Here is a 24,736-nt window from a genome sequence, read left to right as displayed (position 1 = left end):
AACAACTGGAAAAAGCAAAGTCATGCCTCCCAATTGATACAATTAATAAATCGGTACAATCAGAAGTAGAAATGTTAAAAAAATTTTTTTTCAATATTGTAGAGGTATCTTTATGTTTTATTTTTACTTTATTTAAGGAATTAAGTTAAACCCTGTTCTGAGTCTGATGCCCTTGTTCCTGGGGGACGATTTTCTTGCCTTCACGTGAACAATCAGATGGATGGTGACAGACACCCTTCATTACACTGGGCTTTGTAGTTCAGAAGCACTTTCATACACCTTATCTCTCCTGACCCTTCTCCCTGCCTTGTGGAGCAGGCAGGCGAAGCTATCATTATCTTCACTTTGCAGGTGAGAAAAGTGAAACTCAGCGAATGTCAGCGGCTTGCCTAACTAAGGTCAAACCATTGAGGGGAAAACCAGGCCTTGAACTGAGTCTTTAGACTTGGAGCCCAGCACCTTCACTCGCTGAGCAGTAAAAAGAGACGAATTGCAACATCAAATCTTAGGAGGACTTTGGTGAAGAAAATCCATTGACGCTAAATGTAGTCGAAATTATAAGTTCAAATTAGTCCTGTGGATGAGGTATTAGGTATAAATACAAATGTCAGAATATGTAATTTTAAGTACCAGGAAAAATTTTTTTTATAGCCAACAGCTCAGCCCCCAGTGAAGGATCAAAAACTTCTGAGAAAGTAAACAGACGTAAAACTTCAATAATTTTCTACACTGAGGTAGTTGTTCACCTATGTAGGAGTTCAGTTATTTAGATTGGCTTTGTGAGTACAGATAATTAAATTATTTGATTTATTTATTTAAAATGTTTTTATTTATTTGACAGAATGAGAGCGGGGGGAAGGCAGAGAAAGAGGGAAAGAGAGAGAGGATCCCAAGCAGGCTCTGTGCTGTCAGAGCAGAGCCCAAGGCAAGGCCCAATCCCTCGAACCTGAGCCAAGATCGAGTTGGACACTTAACTGACTGAGATACCCAGGCACCCCAAAGATAATTAAATTCTAAGTGCACGTACCTTTTTTGGAAGGAGTCCTCTTTTTTGTTTCTGAATTGGACCAATGGGCATTAATTTGATGCTACTACTTTATGCTTACTTTTCAAAATTAGGTTTCTCATTCTGACTCATAGGTAGCGTCCTACAGTATATTCAACAATATGAGGCCGAACAAGAGTAGATATAAAGTTTCATAGTTAAAAGTGTGTGTTCAAGCTGAGTGAACTTAGTCAAGTAACATAACCCTCAGTTTCTTAACTCTAAGATGGAGATAACAGTAGTACATTTCTAACTGGTTTGTCATAAGATTGAAATAATTGAGAATATGTAAGGTACTTATTTTTTGCATATGGTGAATTGAAATAAATTTGAGCTATGGTCTTTTTATAAATTTATTATGTAGCTGTTTAATTATAGGATTATCTTGATGATGAAGACACGGAATACAAAATTTAAATCCTTTTTTGGAAAAATTACCCTAATATTATAATTGGTAGAAACCTTACCAAAATTACTTAAAGCTGTGCATAAAGTTCTATAGAAATTGGTTCCTACAAAATGATTATGACTTAGAAGGGTGATGGTGTTATCGGATTTTATGTGCACGAGGCATCAATCTGATCAGAAAAGTAGGTTTTGCATTTACAATTTGCTAGCTGTCTGGTTTTAGTGATATGCTAATTACATATGTCAACTTGTTACAGATGGAGAGGAAGTTCTAATAATATCAAATGTGGTTGCTTGTAATATGAAAACTGGAAAAGCATGTCTTTGCAGATTGAAATCTAAAGAAAAGTGAAAGTTTGAATGCATGTAATTGTTTCTTCTAAAGAATCCTGAAGTGCATATACTTTGCTTACTTTTTATTCTATTTGTGTGTGTGTGTGTGTGTGTGTGTGTGTTACAGAAAGAGAGAAAGGGAGGGAGGGAGGGAATGTGAATGTACGTAAAGAGAAAGTGAATTTTTCCAGCGTGACTTACTTTGACTTACTCAGCAAAAGTATCAGAAAGCCACTCTATTCAAAATAAGTGTAATGGGATGAAATTTTAAGTAATTTTAAGTAACAAATTTTAAGTAATGAAAAAGCTTTAAAACAACTATTAGGATTAATTCAATAGAACGTCAAAAACAGATAAACCAAAGAAATGCTCATCTTCACAAGGGACAACCAAGGGGTGACATCATGATTTCATTTGGGACCCTGCTATGCTGCTTTGTGGTTCTTCCACGTAAGTTTTGGCTCTGTCAGAGGAATGAGAAAGGATGGCTTCCTCCTTGAAATGAAATCTTGGCTGCATGAAGCCAGTTGCTTCCATAAAAATAGTCATGAAATTGTGGGTAAGAAGGAGGCTGATGACTTAGAGCCTTTGATAAGGCTCAGGAGTGGGCCCCCATAGTTATTAGGAATTAGAAGAGGTGGGAGAAGACAAGACTGCAATCAGAGAAAGGAATTTCATGTTGAAACACATGGGCGGGACTGTGTTGAGTGATGTGGAAGCCAACGTTATCATGGTAACATGAGCAGATGACTGACATGAAATGGGTATTGAGATCTCTACATGGAAAAATGTTGGGGAACTCACAGACCTGTGTGTCAGAAGGGTAACTAATGCTGAGAGCAAACTGTCCTAGCACACTGATTGGGATTGGATCAGAGCAGAGTGAAATACACAAATAGGTGCTGGTATCATTGAGGATGGTGAGAATACTCTGAAAGTCAGTGAAACATACTTATGAGCAGGGCCACCATTTTTGCACTAATGTATATATTAATGGGGCGGCAACCCTGCTGAGATCAGAAAGAGGAGAAAGCCCTGTATGGAAAATTCTTCCACTTCGTCACTTCGCATTGTTCACTTGACCTGTCTACATTTGCTTTCTTCACTTGTGCTCTAGTGCATGTTTAGAAAATTTTTCAAGATCCTCTATGAAGAATATATTAGAGGAAAGAGAAAAAGTGGGAAGCTATCAGTCTTTGAGATAGCAGATCACGTGGCTTGAGTCATGATGGTAAGAGTAGAACGGAAAGCAGTGTGTATTCTAGATAGATTTTGAAAATAGAGCCTGACAGAGAAGACAGAACCAAGGTGAATTTCAGATTTCATATTTCTGTTGCCCTTTATTAAGAATGGCAAGAGAAGGGATAAATTAGATTACAAGTTCATTTCCAGGCATATTGTATTAGAAACCTGGAAATAGAGATGTTTAATTAGAAAGTAGCATATCATGATTTTTGTAGTTAGAACAGGAGTCTAGGCTCAACATGTAAATGTGAAATTGGTTATTCTCTAGATAGTGTTTTAAACCATAAGAGCAGATGGGATCACTAGGGGGAGAGTATAAGGAGAGAGAAGAGAAGCTAGGATAAAGTCCTAAGGAATTATAACTCTTGGAGATGAGGCAGGTGATAAGCAAAGTGCTCTGAGAATGAGTGAACAAGGGAGGTGACAAGCAAACCAGGCAAGCATGGCTTTCTGGAAGTCAAGAAAGGAGAGTGTTTCAAATCAAATGTCATGGATAAGTCCGGTAAGATGAACTCAGACAAGGGTAAGTGGATTTGATGAGCTTAGTGTGAGTTGTTTTGCAACCAGATTATTTTAAATTATACCATTTTCCACTGGCTAAAACCCTAACATGTTGCCTTCATGTTTCCAGCTGGAGTACTTTTCTCTCATGAGTCCTTGCAACAGTGGAATATTCAGAAAACTTCTCTGGAGTTGCATATCCTTCTCCAGCCTCCCCTAGTCTGCTTGTCTGCTTCCAGTCTACAGCCAGATGATTAGTTAGATCGCCAGCAAAGAGCTGGTCTCCTGGCACATGTCTTTCCATCCCTGAATCTCCACAGAGGAGTTTCTGCTCGAAGAACTTCCTCCACGTCATGACAAAACTTGAAACGTTTCAAGGAATAAGCCACACAGTGATCCTTTCCACTTAGACGCTTGCCCTTCATTGCCCTACTTGGTACAACAACCCAATACGCATAACCAAAGGAGAATGGAATGCTGTATTGATGACAATGGTAAAAAGAACTAACACTTTGGTAGCACTTATGTGCCAGACTGTGTTCCAAGTGCTTTGTATACATGAACCCACTTGATCCTTACAATAAACCTGGGAGGTAGTGAGTTCTATTATTATTTCCATGTTACACTTGAGGACACTGAGGCCTGAAGAGATTAAATAACTAGTGCAAGTTTAGCTCCAAGTCAAGGCTCTTAGGCAGCTGTTAGGTATTAGGCAGTGCACACACACAGGCACAGACACATGCGCCCTCCTTATGTGAGTTCCAAGTAATCTTATAAAAGAGAACCGATGAACCCAAGAGCAGGGCTTTTAAATCGCACTGAACTGGCAGTAACTGACTCCTAAAGTACCTATGTACGAATGATGTATGAAAATAAATCTAAGAGCTGGATTCTGGGGCTCCTTCTGGGAACTCACCTCAACTCATCTCCTAAGCTCATTACAGGAAATTCCTAAGTGTTAAGGTGGCTCCAGTATTATGAGCTCTTAAGGTAGCAAGCCAAGGGTAAACACATACATTTGGTCATAATGACAAGCTTCAATCTGGGTATGAAGTTCAACTGGGTGGGAGCTGAAGACGATCTTGCCAGAGGAGCAGATCTTTTCCTTTCACACTGCCCTTTTCGTTATAGGAATGTCTTGTGCATTCTGGTGTATTCCACTCAATGCACCACCTCCTGGAGGTATCAGATATGTTTAATTATTAAAACAAATAAATAACATAAATCTTGCTGAGTTGTAACCTCACAAATTTTGCCTTCTCACAGACACCATTTCATATTTTGTTTCCAGTTTACATTAGCAAGCTATATGTGTGTTGGGATAAAAGTTCTAAGTAACATGAGCTGAAGGATGCTCCGTAGTTATCATGCTGAGGAAAGATATTACGGTTCTGTGCCTTCCATCCAACAAGTGTCGAAGGTAGCTAAGAAAACACGGTCATTTTTCCTACTTTCATTTATTCTTTCATTCAACAATCACTTATTAACACCTACTGTAATTCGGAACTTGAAGCACAATAATGAACAGTAAAATCTTTGCTTGCCAAAACCTCATTTGGGAGAGCGTTTTGGAGAGAGACGAGTCATCACTCCGCATTAGCATATGGTGTGGTGAGTTTGGTATAAACACGAGTTGCTCTGCGAACATCTGGGAAGCCATTGCCTCATTTGAAATAGGTAACAATAGGAAAAAAAAAATCCTTTCTCTGTTTACCCCTTGTAAGTGTGACCTTTCTCCTGAGGAATGTTTGTTTTAAGGCACTTCAGGCCTCTAAAGCTTTAACTACTGCCCAGGACTGTAGGAAAGCATGGATCCATCCATGGAGTGCATGAAGACTTTAATGGGTTTGTTTGTTTGTTTGTTTGTTTGTTTGTTTTTAAGATTTAGAACATTTTAGTGACAAATTCAGATTTTGTAGACGGGTGAAACTTTGGGGGGGGGGGCCCTTTTAAGAAAACGAATACGAAATTTCAAATGTAAACTTAGTCATGAAAGTGACAATTATATAGAATGGGAACAGAATGTTCTTACTAATTAACTACCTGATATACCTCCTAAGACTTGTTTTCAACCATGTTTGGCCTTATTTTTCAATCATTTCTTCATGTGACAGCCGCGGTTTCTCATCTCTAATATCATTGAGTTGAATTCTCCTAGTTTAAAGATCTTTAATATGGAGAGGAGGCTATGAGAGTGTAAGAATGAAAATGCTGTTTGTGACTGACCTCATTTACTGCCCCAGGAATGCTTCCATTGGGGAGGCAGCTCAGAGAAAACAACCCTTCTTTGAGTACCAGTAAGGCTCAGACGTTTATAACACAACGCATTCACTCTTTCCATTTCTCAGCTACTGTCCTGGATGCTTTGCGTGTATAATTCACTTAGACTTCATGGTAACTCTATGAGGTTGACGCCATTAAAACGGTTTATGATGTGTAAACTAAGGCCTGGAAAGAGCTTTGCCCAAGGTCACACACAGCTGGTAAGTGGACGAGTCAGGCATTAAACACAGTTAGATCAATTCCAGAGATAGAGCACTTAACACCCATATTTACTTTTTATGAAAATGAGCACAAGACAGAGATGAAGATTCTGCTTGCTTCTCAAAGACCCAGTCCCACATTGCCATGGGTTTCACCCTGAGGGAAGAGTGAGCAATGAAATGATAGAAAGTTCAGATGGAAGAAAAAGTAGTCTGAAAAAGCAGTAGCTTATGCCCCCATTGGCATTGGAACCACAAGGAGAGACGACTTCACAAGGCGCCCTGCTCCAATGCGATTGGTGGCAGCAGAGAGGAAACAGCCCCATGGCGCGTTCTGTCAGAGTTGGGAACCTTCCTGGTTCCCAATATCCACGTGTCTTCTCATCCACGTGTCTTCTCAACAAGAAGCTAGCTCAGCAGTCATGGACCCAGCTGTGGATGCCTGTGTTTCCAAAGGGTTAGGAGCGACTCCGTACATCGGCACCAACAGCAGTGGGGAATAGAGGCCAAAACTCAAGGATATCCCATCGGAGGCCAGTAGTGTCCATGGCATGGGTCCTATGTTGGAAGGAAAAGGATGAGTACAGGCCCAAAAATCAATAGCCACATATTTCGGAAGATATGATAAACCAACTTCTCTACCTACCATTGTCACAAACTTTCTAATGATACTTCTTGCTTTTGCGAGGAGCCAAATAATTTTCAGCTTGGGAAATTTCAACGCTATAAATACCCTTCCTAGCAGCACCTGTAGATCTAGCACTTGTATAAATACATTTCCAAGATTAGTGGCACATGGCTGCTTTGGAAGGTGGATAAGTGTGTGGTGTATGGCTATTCAGCCAGGGTTAGTCTTATGATTTGTAGCGTAAGTATAGGATGAAGTACTTATTCAGTCTCCCAAGGAAATCATGCCTTTCCATGAACGTCCTTTTGTTTATAAGATTTCATAAGTTGAGCATTCAGGGTATTCCCTAGAAGAAACTAGAAGATAAAGGCATCAAACTTGGAAACTCCAAAGGAGCTTTGGTCAGTATGAATCCCTGAAAGTCAGGCTCATTCTCTGTGTGTGAAAGACAACAAATTCTTTCGCTAAAGCCTTTGATCCCTTTATGGTTTCGTTGTTCATTCTACTGATTGTACTAGAAACAAGTTTCACTTCAGATATAATAGTTAATGACAGAGACTTGAAGAGGAAGTGGCTGTGACGCTGTAAGAGACTTAATGACAAGAGCGTTGGTTGCTATTTATAGCATTTGTTAAACTTTCATCTCTTCAAATTGCTATTTTCATGCAGCAAACTTTAATCTCTCAGGCAACCGGGTAAGCAATGTGAGATCAGAGCTGGAAGTAATTCCTGGCATTAGGCAAATATGTAATGACTAAGAAAAATACCTTCTTCACCTTGAAGTGTCACCAGTTACCAATGAGGATAGGAAAATAAACATTTGCAAGTAATCTTGCAGTGATCAGTGTGGGAAAATGGTTAACTCAAGGATTGAGGCTATATGGTGAAATGTGAATATGGAACAAAAAGACCCTTTTAAAGACTTGGAGCTATTTTATGAAAAAGAACTCCTCAGCAAACCCTTTTCTCTTCTCTAATAAGAAATAGAATTGGTGGGGTGCCTCGCTGACTCAATAGGCTAAGCATCTGATTTCAGCTCAGGTCACAATCTCATGGCTTCTGAGTTTGAGCCCCACGTTGGGTGAGCTTAAGCCCCACTTCAGGCTCTATGCTGACAGTGCAGAGCCTGAATGAGATTCTCTCTCTCCTTCCCTCTCTCTCTCTCTCTCTGCTCCTCGTGGGATTCTCTCTCTCCCTCTCTGCCCCTCACTCACTCGCACCCTCTCTCTCTCTCTAATATAAATAAATAAATAAATAAATAAATAAATAAATAAATAAATGAAAATTTTTGACCCTCACCTTGCCTCCTCTTCCATTGCAAAGACTGGTTTCCTTCTCTTGTTAGGCGTAAAATTCTTTGTTCGTTGGAATCTTTGTTTACAACTCTCTGGACTTCTTCCAGTCTGTGCACAGAGCATGTGCATACCACATTTACAGAAGACATTGTTGCTAAGAAAATTTGGATGATTTGATCCTAATACAGCTTGCCTACTGACTTGAATACATTTTACAGACTGGTGGCAGACAAATGGTGGAATGAGGCTAAGAAACTCCAAGAATGAATATGGGGAAGAGACTGCAGGGGCTAAGTGCTTGAGGGAGTCAGACAACCATCCTCTCTCGTGAAGCAAGGGCATAGGTTGGGACCGGAAGCTCGGTGATTTTGTTGAAATCATCTGAAATGTGGTGCATTGACTCCTAAGAATTTAGATGTTTAAATAACTGAAATATTATTTTCTTTATGGGCCTACCTCAAAACCCAGTTACAATATATCTAATTGTTTGTGACCAAGACTCTTACGATGCAGAGAATATTGTGAATGAAACACGAGAAATAATCAAGAGACTAGCCCTGAGTCCCTTCTCTACCAGCAATGAGCAATGTTCAGCATATAATATAAATGAAAAATGCTGATGCTCTCTATTTGCCCTTCCCTTTACACCAGATAGCGTCATCCTGAAAGCTGCAATCCCTCGTAACTGTTTATCTTCCTTATGACTATGCAATCATGTATTTCATGCGAGGACTAACAAGTGGATAAGAAATGTACTTATATCTATTTTTATTACATTAATTAAAGTCACAGATATGTATTGCTCACCTACTATGCATAACCTTCTATGGCAACGGCTGAGGGACATAGTACATTTAAAAAATGGCTTTACCCTTTCGGAAATAAGATTATCTGAAAAAAAATTGACCAGCACTACAAGGTCAACAATCCTTGGCAGACAAGGAATAAGAACTAAGAACACTGAGTGATGTAAGAGGTCAAGGGAGGGTGAGCTCATTAGGTTGGGATATTCAAGGAAGACTTCCTGGAAAGGGTGGGGTTTAAGCTGGACTTTGAAAAATAAGCACAAGTTTGGTAAGTAAAGAGAAGGCAAGAAAGTTTTCCAAACAAAGAGAACAGAGTATGTTCCAGTATGGATTCTTTACAGAAACCCATTTCAAGCTGTATTTAGAAACAACCTCTGTTCTGAATTAAGAATTTATTGGCCCAGGTATTGAAAAGTCTAGGAGTAGCTCCAGCTTTGACATGACTGAAGCAAATGCCCAAACACCACTGTGTGTTGTCTTCATTCTCTGGTAAGTTCTCTTTTACAGGAGGGACTGGAAACTCCAGATACATATCCTGCCAACTGAGCAACCCCGCAGAAAGTAGACATATGCATATGTCCTGGGGTTGAGTCCCCTTAGTCTGACTTGGGACAAACCTTTCTTTGAGCCAGTCTTTGAGGCCAAAATGACAGAATATTCTTTTGCCTGCTCTAGGTGACAAGCCACTGGAGTTGGGTTGCAAACAAGTTGGGACAGGCAGTGGGAGAATAGTACCACATTCACCCAATAGATGATGAGCCAGATAGAGATATCCTGCAAGGAAAGATCAGAGAGGTATTCCTGGAAGGGGAAATGGATGCAAAGAGTCAGAAATCACGATGGTATAGATAAATATTCAGAAATGAGAGACAGGTCAATGTTTACACCAACCTAGATGTCCATATATATGAGCACCAATGATTATGATGAGAATAAATTACTATGTTTTCAGATATTTGTCTTATTTGGCATCTGTTTTTCAAGTGAGCCACCAAGGTAGGCTTTGAAAAACACTTAACTTACGAACATGTCTAGTGCTCATTCTCTTCCTCTTATCTCTGACTGTTGTTTTGTATTACTGCTAAAAAAAAAAATAAAAACAACAAAAAAAGTAAGTTGGGAAATGGAACAAAGCAAGGGATGTTCTCTGTTGCTCAGGACAGAGTATTAAGAAATCTTTTCTTGGGAATTCCCCACGTTTCAGATAGAATAGAAATTAAGTGGCTGATTCACTCCTTCATTAACAATAGAGAGAACGTTCTGAGGTGCCAATCCATCCTAACCCCAGCAGATCCTCCCTAATGCCTGTTCTTGCAAAAGGCCTCTGAAACTTCAGAGGTGTTTAGTGACATTTGCTCCCACTAAATGCTAACACGCTCGTGTCACGATGCTTTGCTTATGCACTGTACATGTTGGCATACTTTGTCATTATGCACAACCAATAGCATCTCAGTAACACTGAATACTCAATTTGGGTGACATTTCATGGTTAGATTTGGGTTGTCGTTACTTTCAAAGTCTAGTTTTTTAGCGTTTCAAATTCCCAGCAATTTAGCCTAGTATACATATCAGCAAGTAGAAACTGTGGTCGAGGATGTTTCTACTCGAGTGGTCGAGTATGTGTTTCATAACACATAATTATGATTTCTCAAAAACCCTTTCCAAGCCCTAGTTCATTGAGGTACATGAATCCCGCAGACTTTCGTGTCCCTTGACAGCAAATATACAGTGAATGCTTTCCCCGAGATGGATTTTTCATCCCTTTTGGAATCTAATGAGCTCGATCACCTGTTTCTGACTCAGGGTTTTCCTTTATGTTTACATTTACAAAGTTTGGTAATAGATCTAAATCTAACCTCCAAATCACTTTAATCTCCTTATTTCAGTCTTCAACCCTCACTGTCCATTTGGTCTTAATATTTCATTGGACAGTAGATATCTCTAAAACTTTTTGAAAGCTATGGTCTCTCTCCCCAGAAAAGGACATATAAACATCAAATATTGCTTACAATTTAGAAGGTTCTTTTCCCTACCAATCCCGTACAAGTCTTCTACTGAAAACACCTGCTTTTGATGTTGACAGTTGAAAACAAACCTGTATTCTATTTTCTATTTCAGGTACCTTTTCAAAAGGATACCTGTGACTACTTCATTTGTCCCCTCCTTTGGCTGACCTAGCCCCTATCACCCTTCAGGCAATAGAAGAGACCACAGAGAAAGAAGAGTACAGCGAATCATTTCTCTTTTCCTGCCAATCCTATTGTGGGGTAAAAGGCTGCTCTGGACCCCACTCGCTGAATTAGCAATGCCAGCTGAAAACAAAGTGAAACAACGACAACCAGCCAACTGCTGACACTTGAAGAATACTGGATTGTATAGTCAGAACCTGACCCGATCTTAGAGACACAGCAAGAGGCTGGCCTTCCCTACTATTCATCAGATATTTCTTGGGTGTCTTCTATGACCAAGACACTTAGTGTGCATTAGTCACATTCATCCGTGGTTTGGGCAGTGCCTCGCAAATAAAAAGCACTCAGTACATATTTGTTGAAAACGAATGATAACTAGCATTCATTGGGCAATTATTACATGCCAGGAGGTTTAATTCTCAAAACAACTGTGTGAGGAAATGTCATTAACCGCATTGTACAAGTGAGGAAACTGAGGCCCACAGAGGTTCAGTAACTTGACCAAGGTTATGAAGTTATGAGGCTGGATTTGAGGCTTTTACCCCCTACACTCTACTATTTCAATTTATTGTGGTAGGTGTGACTGTCTACCCTCGTCTAAGAGACGACCAAGTCTAGGCTCAGATCTTATGAATAACTGAACTCAGAAGAACATATAACAGAGCTTGGATTAGGCCCGAGTTTGACTAATTTCAAAACCTGAGCTGCTTTGAGACATCGCCGCTATGTCATAGCATGAATCTCATCCACACACTGTCTTTCCCCCTAGCTTCTCGTCCATCTGCTGTCCCACAGCCGTGTATCTGGAGTCACCACTTTTTCACTATGGAGTGAGTGCACCAATGCCTGCAAACAAAAGGCTTTCATTTTCAAGCCAAGGACACACAAAAATCCTGCAGAATTTCAGATCCCGTTCCATATGTTTCCTTATCTGTCGGTACTTATATATTTGGAACTTAGTTCAAACTGAGTGAAGTTATAGTTCACTGAAAAATCCATCACAGAGTTTTGGTAGAAAGTGAGACTGAGGAGGAAAAAAAGGAAGCTTCTTAAGTTCTTTTAGTTTCATAAATCATTCCTCACAAGTTTTATATTTATTGTTTCTGAAGGCTCGCCAGAAGGGCCATCCACTTGCCTTAATCCAGAGGGGCAGGTGTTGGGGCACCTGGGTGGCTCAGTGGGTTAAGCGACCAACTCTTGGTTTCTCACAGTTTGTGAGATCAAGCTCCAGTTTGGGCTCCACGTTGAAAGCACCTAGCCTGCTTGGGATTCTCTCTGCCCCTCTTCCCCTCTCAAAATAAATAAACTTAAAAAAAAAATAGAGCAGCAGTTTCCTACAGTCAATGCTTCTTATGACGGGCTTTATGCAAGAAATCCCATCTACTCTCTTCTCTGTAGTTGATCTCCCCACTCTCTTATTTCCCTCATGGTCACTGATTATGAGTTGGTATCATTGTCTAGAGCAAGACCTGTCAAAAATGAACTATTGGGGCACCTGGGTGATCCAGTCAGTTGAGTGTCTGACTTTGGCTCAGGTCATGATCTCACAGTTCGTGAGCTCAAGCCCCACATCAGGTTCACCACTGTCAGCAGAATCCTCTTTCCCCCTCTCTCACGGCCCCTCCTTTCTTGTGCTCTCTTTCTCTTGAAAACAAATAAAAAACATTTAAAAAGTTAAAAATTAACTATTAAACGTTATAGCTGCTGGCTGATGTCATCTTTCATGTGTATCACGTGAGGCATGAATTTCAAAATAGATTCCTAATAATGATGGCAAGTCATTATTTATACAGGATCACAGATTTATACAGGAATTTGAAGGAATTATTAGATGACAAAGGACCAGCCCCACCATTTGGGAGCTGAGAATCTAATCTCACACCCGTGTAGACAGAGACAAGCGCAAAGGAACATAAACACAATCAAGCAATAAATACACTGGGCAGATCCTTATTCACCAAGAGAAATAAACATTTGCTCTGTGAGACAATCTTTTCCCTTTCTGAGAAAATGGAAACACCATCCTTCCTGTAAACTGCACGCCCCCAGGCAGCACGTTTATTTCCAGGCTCCAATATCTTCAGTTATTTAAAGAAATTTTTCCAAGAAAACATGTGTGTTTGCAGGTGTCAGTCAAATTGGAGGAATATTCAAGGACTTAATCCAAGTCCAAAGGGAAATTCCCTTCTCTCTTGTTGCCACTATATTCAAGGATGGGCAGAAATCCTAGGCACAGAATAACAAGAAATTGGGGCAGATTATTTAAGAGTCGATCTCAAGCTTTCTCTGACACTTAATTCAGTTATACGAGAACAAACACTACACAGGATGTGTTTCCCTCTTGCTCCCCTGTTTAATTTTCATTATGTTTATTCTTAGAAATGTGAGCACAGGAAGCAATAGGTGAGCTAACGACTTTTCTGACACCAGATATGAATTTCAAACCAAAGATAGTTTATTTTATTTCAGCTGGAGATTTCCAAGGAACACCCTCCTTCTCTGGTAATTAGAATGTAGATACTGTCTTTTTGACCAGAGACATATTACAGTTGTTGACTCAAAGCAAAAAATTAAAATGTTATTTACTACTTGGACTGTGGTAACACATTAAAATAAAAGGGAGGAAAGGAAGACCATCTTCCGTTATTGGTGATGGCAAAATATGACACCTACTGTATGCAAATATTATACTATTGAGCGTTTTAGATCATTTTTCATGATATGAGGGTGGGTTGTGTTGCCCTCGCCAAGACAGCTCACGCCACTTGTGACCACACTCACTAGATATTCGTAAGATGTCATTAGGGCTTGGGCCACAGAACAGAAGAAAGACAGTAAAGCTGTGATCTAACACTCACTCAAATGGGACCTAGTCACCTGAACAAAAGATTGGATCTTTCCAGAATTTAAATTCCAGCCTCCTGAGACTATTCATAGAGTCCTTTTTGTACAAGGTGTTGCACAGGATGCTGTAAGCATTTACCCCTCAGAGCAGCACAGTGCAAGAGGTTGAGACTATAATTCACTCACACCCACCCATTTAGATGGAAAGGAGCCAGGCTTTCAACCAGATCTGTCTCCCTCCATGTTCTTTCTTCTCCTATGCATGCCCGACACTAAAGAGGCAGTGAGATATGTGAACTCAGCCCCTGCCAACGGGACCAGCGTCACAGATGTCCATCTGCCAGTGCATGGACCCCCAGCTCTGAAGGTCCTCAGGCTTGGTTTAGGGCTCAGCTGCCACTGTCTTGAAACCCTAATGAGTTTTGAACAAAGGGCCTCATGTTTCATTTTAATGTGACTTTTGCTAATTATCTAGCCAGCCTTACATATAAGGACAGCACAAAATAGAAGAAATAGTCCCATCAAGCCCATCCCACCCCCCCACCCCCACCTTGGGTACATTGAAAATAGCTGCCTTCTATATAGTTGTCTAGCAAACCAGTCATAAAGTTGATATCAAAGTATTCTAGACATTTGGAGAAATGCTCAGATTTCTGTCATTTTTCTTAGGGGAGATAGAAATGAAAGGTAGTGTTTGTCCATATCCCTCCCATAATTAGCTGTCCCTCATAATAACTTGCTTTCCATTTGGAAGTGTGTGGCAATGTCTTATACCAAACAAGAGCTCTGACAGAAGAAATGATCTTGAAAACTTGTGAAGTTTCTTCTTTTTTAAAATTTTCTTTTAGTGTTTATTCATTTATTTTTAAGAGAGAGGGTGTATGTGAGCAGGGGAGGGACAGAGAGAGACACACACAGAATCCAAAGCAGGCTCCAGGCTCTGAGTGGTCAGCACAGAGCCTGACTCGGTGCTCGAACCCTAGAACCATGAGATCATGACCTGAGCCAAAGTTGGACGCTTAACCGACTGAGCCACCCAGGGGCCGGTCATGAAGCTGCTTCTTTATTGGGTGTCAGCGTACAGCACATCTCTTTTTATGCTCCAGAGAAATTAGCATCTCTTCTCAACCCCCAGACTGCTAAATAATTGTGAAGGCCAAGTCCACTGGAAACGCAAAGGAGTCCCACATATTCCCAGTTTAAAACCCCCCACAAGTCCTATCTGTACATGAGCAATGAAAAAAATAGGTTCTCTTACTGGTTTGAAAATGAACACTACTCTCACTGTCAATAGATAATGATCTGGAATGCTCAGGGCACCATCTGATAATTATCTGGTGTTAACAATTACACCAGAGAGGGGAATTCTTCTCTTACAAGGCAGTGTCTAGATAAAAAATGATGAGATTTAGTAACCAATTGTACGCTGGAAGGTTTGGCTTTGGACGTAGGTGGGAGATTACGTGATAACATTGTGGAGATACAGAGAAGTTTCACCCCAAATTCTTACCTAACAACTTGATAGGCTATTTGGAATTCTAACACTAGGTTACAATTCTTTGGGGTTAAAAATTGCCTTATGAAAGGTCCTATCCTCGTGCGTTACAATCACCGATCCCTCCTCTGCATGGTTGAGCGGACTCAGAGGTGCAAAATCAAGGGAAGGACATGGTGAAAGAGAAAAATAGGCTGGAGAAAATGAATTTTTCCCCATTTTGTCCTATTCGGGCCTCATCATTTTGTCGGAAACTAATGCGGAAATCTGACAGGAGAAGGACTGCGGAACCGGCAGTTTTAACGTCAACAACATCAGTCGTAAAGACAAGAAACACTTTCTGGAGCGCTGTGTCTGTGACACGAACCAAGCCCGCCTTTTATGTGTCATCTCGCTGAGTTCTCAAAACAGCTGTATTATTTGTATCCATTCGGATGCTTTCATCTACAATGGCTAGAGTTAGACTTGACTCAAAATGGTGTAAATAATCAAAGAAATCTATTATTGAAAGCAATAAGAAATGCAGAGTTGGGTGGGTGTAAGGATGGGTAATTCAGCAGATTTAATTCAGCATTTAATTCAGGATTTAATTCAGCAGATGTCGGCGATGCCAACAGGGACCGGGGGTTCCTTTATACTTTCTGCCCTACCTTCGTGGCACTTCGTGGCAATCGGCCTATGGTTTCAAGATGTCATTCACGGCTCTGAGCATCACAGCCCAAAGGAAAGCAGACAGAACATGATGCCTTTGAAACAGAAAGGCAAGTTCCCAGAAGCCACTCTACAGATTCACTGTATGACTTACCAGCAAGCCCAATTCTGTAGCAGTTGCTCACAGTGAATAGAATTTCCTTGACTGGCTTCATCTAATTAATACTGGCCTCCTGAGGCTGAGAAGAGGGCCACACTTCTGTGCATGCAAGGATGCCCAACACCTGCACAAATTAGCCACTGTGTTAGAAGGAAGCAGGAGGAGAATGGGTTTTGCATAGATGACCAAGAACGTCTACCACAGACCTGGTTGTGTCACGTAACAAATTAGAATGCGGAAGCCCAGCAAGCCCAGTGACTTGCTCCAGAGCGCACAGCTGGCCGGTGATGACACCAGGAGAGAGTCAGCCCCGGTCTGTGGAAATTTAAAGGGCATATTTCCAACCACTGTACCTTTCCACACGCTACTTTTGTGTATGCGTTCGTAAACACTCCAAATTTTTGCAAAAATAACTTTAAAAAGTAAGCACCATTGTATCACCATAAGCTTAACAAAGAATGATTTCTTTACAGCTGGCCTGACCTGTAGTAGCAGATTTGCAGCATTTTGTCCAGCAGATACACGCTTCACTAATAGCAAGTTCTACGCTCCGGGAAATGTTAGCCTAACAGGACCACTGTAGTCACAGAAAGAAGTTCCCAAGCCCCTGAGAACAATGCCAGCCACTGAGAATTCGGAGGAATCAATAATTGTTCTTATTGAAAGGCTTACAGTGTGATCACAGAGTGAACTGTGCAGCAATTGCTAAATGTGGTGTATCTTTAGCCAATGACACTCCACTAAGATGACCTTGTCTCTCACTAACCCAGGAAAACTAGCTATTCCTAAACTACTAATTTTATTAACAAAGATAACTTCTGGATCTTCTGCTGCTAGGTTTTATACAAGTTGAAGTTGGATAAAAAGGTACTCTTTCTTCCGGAGATTATAGAGAAATGATTGTTTTGAAACAAAAATAGAAAATACACATGTATTATTTTTTTAATTTATTAAAAAAATTGATTTCAATGTTTATTTATTTTTGAAAGACAGAGTGTGAGTAGGGAAGGGGAAGAGAGAGAGGGAGACACAGAATTCAAAGCAGGCTCCAGGCTCTGAGCTGTCAGCACAGAGCCCGATGCGGGGCTCGAACCCATGAACCGTGAGATAACGACCTGAGCCAAAGTTGGACGCTTAACTAACTGAGACACCTAGGCGTCCCCACATATATTCTATATTTGTTTTTCTTGTAATTGTTTGATCATCTTAAAAATGAAGAGAATGGCAATGAATTTACTTCAATTCTGTATTTAAGTGGAAATAATTAAAGACAGGTATATATGAGCATATTAATATTCTTAGATGGCTGTTTCTACCAAATTGAAAAAAAATACATAGTATTCTTTAGATTATACAACCTTCAGTAGAAATAAGAACTGAAAAGTGGATCTGAATCTGACTATTGATAGTAATTCTATAAAAATATCCCAAAATGAAGGGACTAAAAAGCCTCAGCTAATGAATTTAAAAATTGACTATGCCTAAGGCATTAATAAGAAGGAAACTCGGTTTTGACTTTACTTTTCCTCACTTTTGTTTTCCTTTCCAACCCACCTCCAGCTTCATTCTTTCTTTTCTTTTTCTTTTTTTATTTTTTTTAATGTTTATTTATTTTTGACAGAGAATGAGCAGGGGAGGGGCAGAGGGAGAGGGAGACACAGAATCCAAAGCAGACTCCAGGTTCTGAGAGTCAGCACAGAGCCCAACGTGGGGCTCGAACCCACAAACTGTGAGATCATACACTTAACCAACTGAGCCACCCAGGCACCCCCAGCTTCATTCTTTCTTATATTTAGTTGTAACTCTGGAGGCAAAAACGATATTCTTCAAATGAAGACATTTTTAAGCCAGGTAAGCACAGTTGCGGGGGGGGGGGGCGTTGGAAATAAAGGACAAAACTAGAGAAGGCTTTTAACACTACCAGTATCTGTAATAAGGCTGTCCATGAATCAACCAATTCAATTTTTTATCTTCTAACAAATTCACTGGAGAATTTGTTATCACAGAGAGACACCATGGATTTAACAAAAAATGCCAACTGTATTCTGTAAAAAAACAAAAACAAAAACAAAACACAGAAAAAAACAAAAGCAAAAAACATTTTCCAACTAAGTGATTTATTGTCATCAAGATCATTTTGAATGTGAAGAAAAGAATACTTGCATTATTACAAAATGTGCATTACCTTTTGTAGTTTCAAGGGAAACACCTTAACATTACTACAATTACTTGTCAGTTCATGATTTTGTGACATATTTCATATTTAGATCACAAAGAAGAAGAAAAATGGTAAGGAAATGTAACTGGTTAAGATTTTGTTGGGTGTAGGGAGTCCTAAGAATACTGTTTTATACTCTTACACAAATTAGAGGTGACAGCTGGGGAATATGAAAAGTCAAGGGAAACCAGAAAGCAATTTTGAACCTCAAAAAGGTTCTCAAAGAGAGAAAATGAGATCAGGAAAATGACTTTTTTTTCCCCATGAAGCTTGGCATTAGAGTAACAATAAAGGATCTATAGATAGGGAGCAGTAGAAAATGGACCTCCACTTAGGCCTTTATAATAAGGGTGAAATAAAAGAAACTGAAGTTGCTGACTCATTAATACCCAGAAGGGAATTAGGAAACATCTGCTGAATGAATGAAATAATCAATGGCATGAATGGAACGTATAGTTAACCAACTGAGCCACCCAGGCGCCCCTGGAATGTATATTTAAATGTCTCTAGAGTCATTAAGATTGTTCAAAGGTTTGGGGGGCCTGGGTGGCTTAGTTGGTTAAGCATCAGACTCTTGGTTTCCACTCAAGTCATGATCTCACGGTTTGTGGGCTTGAGACCTGCATTGGCTCTGTGTTGACAGTGTGGAGCCTGCTTAAGACTCTCTCTCTCTCTCTCTCTCTCTCTCTCTCTCTCTCTCTCCCTCAACATAAATAAAATAAAAACTTAAAAAAAATTTTTTTTCAGTTTTTTAAGGAAACAGTCTAACATGCTTTGATGGTGAAAGAGATTGTACTGGAATGAAACTAGTTAACAAAATTAAATTCTTGCACATTCAATAAATAAAATTATAATCTGAACTCGTTCCAAAGAAAGTAATGGAATGGGGTTGGGTCAGTAAGGTCCAGAGGTAAAAAAAAAAAAAAAGATTGTGTTGCTAAAAGCATGTATACTTTCTGTTCCATTCTCTGAATGTTTTCCATCTACTGATCCAATTTTTTATTCACTGGAGTGTGTACTTTGCTATAATCCATGGAATGTGATCCAGGAAGTGTCTGCACATCTAATCTTCCTGAACGAGTGAGTCAGACATAGCATCTGCAGTAATCTAGAAAGAATCCAAACATGGAAACTACCATCACTGGCATATGACCTACTTAGATGTCTTACCTGTGACAATGCGGAAGACCCAAGTCGACCAATGTGCATGTTCTATACAATTTGGAAGATTTTCTATTGTACTTTTTATCTATGCTTCTAAATACTAATGAATTGGGGGGGCATTCTAAAATATATTTGACCATGTCAATACTACCTTTACTAGACAGATAGAAATGTCAAGCTAATGTAAATACTGGTTCCATCTCAACAATTGTAATTTCCATGTGACAGTTATTTGCATATACATAGACATCTTGCCGGAACCACTCACTGAAATGTGTGTGCCAATGCCCTCTCCCAGGTCCCTATAATTACACAAATAACCGTGACCACTTTGTTTTTCTAATATAATTTATTGTCAGATTGGTTTCCATACAACCCCCAGTGCTCATCCCTCCAAGTGCCCTCCTCAATGAACAGTGACCACTTTAATTTACTGCCTCAGATACATGCCTTCTGACACACCATTGCAAACAAAAAGCATAGGAAAACTGTCAAGGGTAAGGATACAATGGCAAGAGTTCAATACCTAGGCTAGAAACCCAATAACAGTGGATATGCTACCTGTTCAAAGTAGGCCTCAGGCAAAGGCCAAAGTCAGAACAGGAGGAGAGAAGCTAGATTAACGAATGCCCCGAACGAGAGAAAAGTCAGACTTCTGCACTCATGACTGGTGTGCAAAGGCAGAGTGAGGGACCTGCTTTAATGCTGATACCACGAAGACTGTGGCTTACGCATTCATTCGGCAATAGCTTGGGGCAATGTGGTCAGCACCATGCTCGTGCTCGGAGCCGGCCGCACAGGGGTGAATCAGATATACTAAGCATACAGACTAACAGAACGGTAAGACACCAAGAAATACTTGCACAGTTAATTAAACACAATTGTAAATTGACGCATAAAAGAGAAGTAAAAGATGCTATAGCAATGTGTTATACGTAGAAAGCGCATAGGTCCCGATGTGCCTGGCACAATTCCAGTTTCACCTGCTGTCCTAGAGTAATTGCTAGTGCGGCCTCCGTGCACTCGGATGGGCGCCCCATCTGGATGGGAAATATGTGGTTACTGTTCACTTTTCCTAAGAGGAGATCTGACTTCATCCGAGACCCAGAAAGGGCTTTTTCAGAATGGAGCCATTCAGCCGAGACATGAGGGTGTGAGAACTGCCCAGAGAAGGGAGGAGCACACTGTGAAAGGAAGGAAGGACGGAGGAAGTTGCTTGTGCCAAGGCCTAAGGAGTGAAGTCCAGTCCATCTCAAGCGCTTGGGAACAGGGAGTTGTTTGGCAAGAGAGGCGGTAGCAGAGTTGGCAAAGCTTTATCAGTCATCTTACAGATTTAAGACCCAGAGCAACAGGAAGCCACTGAACCGTAATGATGGCAAGAACCACCACCAAAAGGTAGCGTTTGGGACGTTCCAGCAGCTGTTTACACAGAGTTTGCACAACAGGCTGAAGCAGGTGGGATTATAGCCCCATTGTTTTCAGATTAGCAGACTGAGGCACAAAACTTTAAGGCAACTTGCCCGAGGTCATATATCAAGATAGAGTTGGGGCTAGGCTTGCAGCCAGGCAGACTTGCTCCAGAGCCCTTACCCTGTTCATCAAGGGAGTGACAACATCAGATTTGATAGCTCCCTTTGTGCTTTTAAAAATTTTTTTTTAGGGGCGCCTGGGTGGCTCAGTGGGTTAAGCGTCCGACTTCAGCCAGGTCACGATCTCGCGGTCCGTGAGTTCAAGCCCCGCGTCAGGCTCTGGGCTGATGGCTCAGAGCCTGGAGCCTGTTTCCGATTCTGTGTCTCCCTCTCTCTCTGCCCCTCCCCTGTTCATGCTCTGTCTCTCTCTGTCCCAAAAATAAATAAACGTTGAAAAAAAAAATTTTTTTTAATGTTTATTTATTTTTCACAGAGAGAGAGAGAGAGAGAGAGAGAGAGAGACAGAGCATGAGCGGGGGAGGGGCAGAGTAAGAGAGAGAGACACAGAATCTGAAACAGGCTCCAGGCTCTGAGCTGTCAGCACAGAGCCCGACGCGGGGCTCGATCTCATGAACCTCGAGACCATGACCTGAGCCAAGTCAGATGCTTAACAGACTGAGCCACCCAGGCGCCCCTTTGATAGCTCCCTTTGTAAACATTTAAACAAGCCTAGAGAACTTCAAAGTTCTGGGTTTATTCTAAAATGATTGAATGTCAGTGAAATGCTGAACTTGCTGTAACTTTCTTCTCATCAGCTTAAAAATCCCCATTCCCAAAACAGTAAAGTATGATCCTGTCTGTGCTCAATAAAAAATGAGAGTGAGAACATATGCATATATATGTGGATGGAAAATAACAGAATGGGAACATTAAAAAATTATTAAGTGGTTACCTCTGAGGATTTGTTGGAATGAGGGAATGAGAGAGCAAGTGGTTTTACTTTTCATTCAGAACTGTTGTTTTTTGTTAAGTGAATGTGTGCTTTTTAACAATAAAAATCAAGGGGGACCTGGGTGGCTCAGTCCGTTAAGTGTCTGACTTTGGCTCAGGTCATGATCTCACACTTCGTGAGTTCAAGCCCTGCATCAGGTTGTGTGCTGACAGTGAGAAGCCTGCTTGGGAATCTCTCTCTCCCCCCATCCTCTCTCTCTGCCCTTCCCCTCAGGCATTCTCTCTCTCTCTCAAAATAAATAAATAAACTGAAAAAAAACAATACGAATGGAAAATTAACTATCAACACCCCCACTATTCCTTGCTCTGAAACGTACAATGTCTTTGGAGCTGAAGGGAGCTGTTTGGAAGAAAGGAGTCCCTGATATCCACCTTCACCGGTCCTGTGAGAACAGATAGTTATGAGGAAGGACTTCAAACAAACCACGCAGGATGTTTGTTTGAACAAGAAATTAGAGATGTTCACATTACCAAGGTACTGTACATTCTGATGATGAATGTAAGCTTGTTCTTTCCTGGTAATGAGAGCAAGGCTTTGAAGATAGTGTAATGCTATCACAGGCTACAGACAATGCAACTCAGCATCGAGACATGTTCCAGAAGTACAAATCCATGTTAAGCAAAGTTCAAGTAAAATGGCCGTGTAGTTAGATGGAGGGTTAGTTCAACACTACACATCTTTTAATTTCCAAGACATTGTTTTAGATTGATTTAATCGAGCAGCGAATCGATCAATCAAGGAATCCATTCTTTTTTAAATTTTTTTAATGTGTATTTATTTTTGAGAGAGAGAGACAGAGTGTGAGCGGAGGAAGGGCAGAGAGAAAGAGGGAGACACAGAATCAGAAGCAGGCTCCAGGCTCTGAGCTGTCAACACAGAGCCCAACGAACGCATGAACCGAATCACAAGATCATGACCTGAGCCGAAGTTGGACACTTAACCAATGGAGCCACCCATGCGCCCTAAGGAATCCAATTTTTCATGGTCCTCCAGCTGTCTTTTATCAATAATACAGGACTGGGTATGTGTACCGTTGATTCCACCGAACCATAGTGGCAATTTTCAGGTTACGGCATTTTTCCTAGAAAACAAAGAGTTGTTCTTTTTCTAAATGAAGTTTCAGACTTCCCCCATTCCCTTCACTGAGCAAACAAACTGAAATTCCCCATTGCTTTGTTTATAATCTTAGGTCTATAGTTGTGTCTATTTCATGTTTGGTCACTTTTGTAATGTCCCTGGGAATTTTTTTAAAGTAACACTTCTGGATAGTACTTATGCATGCAAGTGCTGTTATGAAAAGAAAGCATATTGATTTTGCTTAATTATGATGCTGATGCTGTAAGACTTGAATTCTATAATGGGGTCTATTATTTCCTGGAAAATTTGATAGGTTCTGGGGACTCTCAGCTCCAGGGATCCTCAGTCTCAAGGCTGCACTGATCCTTGTATTTAAAATGCCTTCTCTTGTCTATGAAGTAGGCATTTTCTTGTGTTATTCTATGGAGAACGAGTGTCAGGATATGGAATATTCCATTTAATTTTAAGTCAGATGCCGTTGACAGTATAGCTAGATTTCTGACTCCTAGTATTGGGTGCGTGATCCAACACGTTTTAGAAACTTACAGATATTGAAATATAGGAACACATTCATCTTTCTTTTGTTCATTTGGCGTTTTGTTAGATTTTATGTTAAAAAGAAGATTTGTCCCTTTTGTCTCCATATAGCACATTGTTCCTAATGTTATTACAATATGTATAATTTTTCTTTTTTATTATGTTTTGTTTCTATTTCCCATTTTAATTGTTTTTTGAAGGATTAATATTTTATTGTTTTATTTCTCTAATGCTGAAGAACAGTGTAGTAAGTTCTCCATATATAGAGATTGAATGAAGGAAGGAAGAAATTAATAAATACATGAGTAGTTGTAGATACACTATGGTTTGGGATAGTTCTTTTAATTTCAATAATTATGGAAATAATCAATTTTCTGAGCAGGAAACAATAAACAGTGCATTATTATACACCTTTTTCTGCATTTTTCAGGTAGAGCAAATCTGATTAAGAGAAAAAAATGAGCAGCCATGATTGTATCAGTTGTGGCAGGTGCATAAAACAGATGCTATATGAAATGATTTAAAAGAAGTAGCTAACAGTTACTTCTGTTTTCAGAACAGCTGGAAAATGGAAGAAAAAGAAAGGAATGCTTGTTAGCTTTAGCCTTAGAAGGTAAGGTAACAGTTGAATACTATCTCTTCAGACAATGCATTGCTGTAGAACATGTGTGGTCTGTCTCAACCTATAGCAATAAAAGAAAAACAGCGTCTATTATTCAGGACCGAGGACAGAGATATCAATAGCAGAATTACCTGAACACAAAACAACTGGACTCGAAGTCCTTGCATAGGTCAGCAGCATGAAAATGTTCCGAAGCATGGCTTTAATCTCCTTCACCACCAGACAGTCACGATGGACCCACAGCAACCACAGATGGTGCGACCTCAACCTTTTCAGTCTCCGGAACAAACTGCCACTGCGCACAAGTCTTAGTTACAAAATGCTTCAGTCCCATGCTCACATACTCTTAATGGCTAGGTAGTGAAAAGTGAAAAAAAAAATCTTTACAAAAACATCAAAAGTCTGGTTCATTTGAGGATTTATAAGATTCCTAGCATTCTTGAGGTGAGAGGGGAAACAGAATGGTTTACATATGATTTCCAATGATTAAAATAAGAACCAGATAATTAATCTGTTGACTTGTTCATCTTAGAGAAGCCTACAAAAAGTCCAAGGAACTACTTGGGTTTTTCTGACAATCATGGCTATTGATCTCTATCTTATCTCCCATTTAT

The sequence above is a fragment of the Prionailurus bengalensis genome, chromosome B1, assembly GCF_016509475.1.
Source record: "Prionailurus bengalensis isolate Pbe53 chromosome B1, Fcat_Pben_1.1_paternal_pri, whole genome shotgun sequence".
Taxonomy (NCBI): Eukaryota; Metazoa; Chordata; class Mammalia; order Carnivora; family Felidae; genus Prionailurus; species Prionailurus bengalensis.
Note: the sequence above shows the minus strand (reverse complement) of the source record.